Source organism: Passer montanus, unplaced genomic scaffold (genome assembly GCF_014805655.1).
Source record: "Passer montanus isolate IOZ18808 unplaced genomic scaffold, ASM1480565v1 scaffold69, whole genome shotgun sequence".
NCBI classification, from domain to species: Eukaryota; Metazoa; Chordata; class Aves; order Passeriformes; family Passeridae; genus Passer; species Passer montanus.
In genome coordinates this window covers 1,914,417-1,919,663 of record NW_024372036.1, presented here as the reverse complement: position 1 = coordinate 1,919,663, position 5,247 = coordinate 1,914,417, and positions in this window count along the sequence as shown.

Genomic DNA, 5,247 nt, shown 5'->3' with positions numbered 1-5,247 from the left:
GGAGGTTGTGATGGAAACTGTGGTGCAATCCTGGTGACAGTGGGTGCAGCCAGCACCCCTGTCCACCTTTCTGTCATGGAGCCATCACTTGATTCCCCTCTCATATCATGGATTGGATTTTACTTCCTCTCAAAGCTGAGTTCTGCACATCAACGATGAAAACTCTGCTTTCTACAAAAATTTGATCTTGAAGTTGAGCTTTTTCAGCCCTGTCTGGACAAATGTTTGCCTTTGGTGTTTGGAAGATCACTTTCCATATCTCTTGTGCCATGATCTCTGTTGGTGATAGCAAACTTCAGGACAGTCTTTGTACACACACCTTGTACTGAAAACTCTGCCCTTCCCTTTATCACCCTCTTTTTGTGCACTTTCTGTAGTGTTCCATGCTCTGTCAACCTCAGGAGTTGTCTGTAGGCTCACTTCTTAATCCTCTTGGATAAAGTTTGGCAAAAGTACACACTGCAGTTCCTTTCATTCAAGCCAGAAGTTATTTTTCCAGGAAGACATGTTTAAAAATGCACGAAGGTACTCATTTAATTTGCTCTGCTTTTTTACTGCTGCTTCCTGAGAGTCCATCTAGTCTGGCTATCTGAAACCAGTAGCAATAATGCCACATTTTTGTCCCAAATAGTCACAGCTCAAAGAAATTCAGTAAAGAAAGTTCTAAAAAGGTATTTTTGCAGGCCTTTTATTGGTGCTCATGAAAAGAAGTTTCCAAGTAAAATAAACCATTATTTCTCAAGTTATCCTGAAGCAAAGCTCCATTAAAATATCCCTGAAGTTTTAAAGGTAAGGAAAAAACCTGATCTACTTGCTGGACACTGCTGAGAAATGGGTTTGGAATTAGAGAATTAGAGAATTAGAAATTGTGACTCCATGGTTGGACAATGCAGAGTGGACTTTGCAGATTTAGTGATCCAAACAACTGAAATCTGATTAGGAGAGATTTCCCTTCCCACTGCTGTCCTCCAAAGGGTGCTTCTGAGGATACATGAAATTGAAGATGAAAGTTTCTCTTTGACTGAGGATTGCTCCTTGTGTCACATCAACAGGAGGGATCCAGTGGTTGAGGAGCTGGGGTTTTCCAGCAGTTCCCAGAAGGATTCCTGGTGATCAGGGCAGCTATTAAGTAGGGAAATTCACACTTGAGGAGAAACCACAGAACACCCAAGAGAGAGACCACCATGGGTCGAGGGGAGGAAAATGACAGACCAAGCAAAGCTGCCTCTGTTTCTTGTGGTCAGTGGCTCTGACAGCTGGCTGCTTCCAGCCCTGCCTCTCCATCATCCCCTGGAGCAGCTCTTCTAGAGCATAACCCTGGGTCATTGCTTGGGCCAGACATCCTGCTTGCAGCTGAGAACAATACTCAGGATTATGTCTTGCAGAGCGGAGTTTTCTGTGACCGTGGATCCAATCCCACGGCAACAACTCCAACCTCATGTTACAACTATGACCTGCGGGAACAGGAGACTTGTCTGCTCTTGGAAGTGCTGCAGGAAGCAGCTTTGTCTGCTGGGAAGCTCCCAGTGATGTGAGCAGAACTTCCCCTTGGGGATGTTCATGCATCCTGCTGGCTCATGGTGTGGCAAACCAAGCATGCACCCACCACAGAGTATCACAAAGCAAAGATATGAGGACCAGTTCCAGGAGTCTGAGGTGAATTTTTGCTGCTTTGGACATTTTGACCAGATTGGCAGGGGAGGGGAAATTAAAATCCCTCTTGGATCTGAAGCCCGCTGTCATTTTCACTCTGGTGTGGAAAGCCAGCTTGGATTTGAATTCCTGCTTGTGAATCTTCCCTGTCTCTGGGCAAGAACCAAACCAAGAAGATGCTCATTTCCACAGCCAGGGAGAAGGCAGCCAAATGTGCCTGGGAATGAGTGACTTTTCCCAGGAGCTTGTTTTTCCTCCAGAGCTTTCTGCTACCTGGAAATCCTTTTGCTATCTTGGGTGGCAACATGTCAGTATTTCTGTCATCAAGAAGCAAAAATTCTGAGCAGAAACTTAAATTTGGAAGCTGTCAAAGTCCTTCCATCCCTCACCGGACAGCAGTGGAGCTGGGGGTCTGAAACCCTGAGCCAGCTGGATGAAGAACAACCATCTAATGTGAGCAGATAAGATACATCTCAGCAACTGCAGCCTTCTCACATCCAAACTCGGGATGAAGTTTTGGAAAGCTGTGGTAACAGGGTTTCCACAGAGGTCACCACTCGCTTCATTGAGAACAGAGCTGGGCTCTCCTCAGCCAGATCCTTCTGTGTGAAGCTCATCAAGCAGAATAAAATCCTTTTCCAATTATGTGCTTTCCATGTGCACAAACCTCCCCCAGGAGCAGCAGTGTCAGCCACAACCTCTCATAATGAAAAGAGCATATTGTGGAGGGCTCGGACTCAAACCATGGTGTTAACCTGGAGCAGGCTGGAAAATGGGCTGGGAATTCCTCGGGGTGGCCACTGCTGCAATGTCAACAGAGTTGTGACGAAAAAAGGTGGAAAAATGTGTGTTGAGCATGCTGAGAGCACATGTAAGAGGGGAGAGTGTGGTGTCTTGTGTTTTGGAGTGTGAAGATTCCTGTCCCGTTAGTGTCCACAGGCCTGGATGACTTTGAAGTCCCTTCCAACCCAAACCATTCTACAATTCCCTGAATTGCATTTCCTGCAGCTCCTCCAGGTCTAATGTTTTACCTTTATTTCATGGGAATCTCCATAATGAATTTTAACCCTTTCAATTCTGTTTTTATCAAGAACTTCATCAGTAAGAATCAGGTGAGTGGTTTGATGAAGAGATGAATACTCTAAAGCACATGGGAAAAATACATAAACTAGCGGGCCGTCTTCAAATAATTGAAGAAAACACAGAGTACATAAAGCACAAATATCTGTGTTTACCAAGACAAGGCTCAGCTTTACACATGGATTTAGTTGCGTAAAAGCACAAATAGGTGTTTAGCAGTTCTCAGATGACACCTCTGCCTGCTCAGGACATCCTGAACTTGTGTTGGGCAAGAACCTTTTCTCTGGTTTTTACAACAATGCCAGTTTCTTTATATGCTGTGTCTGATTTTTAACTCATAATTTGGGGATTCCCAGGAACTGGAAAAAAAGAGATAAGGCTTGAAGAGTGGCTGTGGCTTTTCCCCATGCACACTGCACATATCCTTCTGAGCTGGACCATGTTCCACATGAGAAGCCCAAAGCACTTTTTCAGTAAAATAGCTGATTTTTAGATCAAGTTGCAGGTGCAGATTTGATGAGTAGGGCTAACTTTCCTGCCAGGGATCCAGTTTTATTGTTTCTTTTCCTTACTTAACTTCATCCAGAGCCAACATAAAATCTGAAAATGCCCTGAGCAAGCCTCTTATCACCATGGGTTTTCCTGCTCAGATTTATTGAATGCTGAAGTTTGGATCAGTATTTCAACATCTCTGGCCCACACTTTTGAACTCACCTTTGGTTGCTGCAAGGAAAGGGAATTATTAGCCCTGGTAAATCTGAAGACAAAAAAAAAAAAGAGAATTTATGCATTTTGGAGGGTGTTTGAAAAAAAAAAAAAAAAAAAAAGAAAAATAATTTATGCATTTTGGAGGGTTCAAACTGACAAATCAACTTCTCCTTCTGGCCTACCTCAGCAGCAGTGTGGGTACAGCCCCAGAGCTTGTGGGCATAAGTGACACTTGTTTAAGGTGGAAAACTCTGCAAAGAAAGGTATTTACATTTTTAAATCACACACACAAAGCTTGAAATCTGAACTGTTGTGCATCTTTCAGAGCATATCCTCATCTTATGATCTTCCAAAGGCCCCTCACAGTGGATTTAATGGTCACTATGTTCCAAAAATCCTGATTTGGGGGATCTGTGGGAACAGCACATTATTCATTTATGATGAGGGCAGTTTGTTGAACTTTATCCAGAAGAAAGAAGGGGAAAAGTTTAATTGGGTATTTTTAATAATGTATAATCCCAGCAAAATATAATTTAACTGGATTGTGAAAAAGAAATCCTGGTGTAGGTGCTTCATACCATGACAAAGCTCTGCAAACAGAACAGCTCATCTGAAAGCAGGAAAAGACCTTCACAGACATTTTTATATATAAATATAAATATATTTATAGCTGTTGCCATCTCTCTCATGGTAAATATAGAGAGACACCAGTGCAACAGGTTCATGGATTCGGGGAACAATCCAAGTCGTGTGAAATTCTTTAGTCTCTGGCAAAGTGGAAAAAAAAAAATCACCTCTAAGTGTTGCCCTTTTAAATGCAAAACAGCTGCTGCCTACTGGCACTGCCTGAATGCTGCACTTGACAGCAGAATTCCAGCTCCTGCTTTCCTCTGGTCTCATATCATGGCATTATTAATATCTGTTAATGGCATTTAGATCCCTGTTTAGCAGGGATTTGGCTCTGCTGGTGTGTTCCCTGGGAATTTGCGGTGGGATGGGTTTGGTTGGTGAAGGACTCATCCCGATGTTTGATGTGCTCCTTCTCCCAAGGGAAGGGGAAGGGAGTTATCCAGGCACTGTGGGATGTGCCTGCAGGTGATGCTGAGCTCTCCTGTCCTGGAGTAGCTTGCTGGGATTTGGAATTCCCAGGAATTACAGTGTAAGGGCATTAGAATTACAGATCCAAGGGAATCACACGAGCCTTTCTAGTGCTGCAGCATCTTCCCTCTCCCTGCTGCTGTTTGCATTCCCAGGGAATCCCATCAAATTCCAGTACCTGACTCCATCCTGCTCAAATCATTCCTGCCTGTGCTCTCTGCAGCTGGGAGACAAAAGCACCCAGGCAAACCCAGCAAAAGCCATCAAAGGAAAGGAGTGTTGTGGATAAACACATTGGAAAATTTGCTGGTCAGGGATTTCAGCTGCTGCAGCTCAGTGTGTGACAACCATAACCTGAATTGATTTCAGATGAGTTTCAATGTCCCTTTTGCCAGCAGGAAAGGGGTAATCAATAACGTTGACTTTTTAGCCTTCTTCCTCTTTTCTTAGCTTTATACAACCACTCATAACCTTATTTATTTAGGAAATAAGGCCTTTCAGGGACTTTGATCAGCCTGGCTGAAGTTTCTTCAAAGATTAACTGACTTCTTTAGAAGTAAATTAGTTTCCTCTGAAGCAGGTATTTGCTTACCACGTAGCTGGGTGTTGAGAGCTGTGCAGTTATAAAGTTTGCTGGGCTCAGCTGTAGATTTCCTTAACACACACTGCTGACATCACTGAGTCTCCTCTCGGACTCTTTTTCTTTTT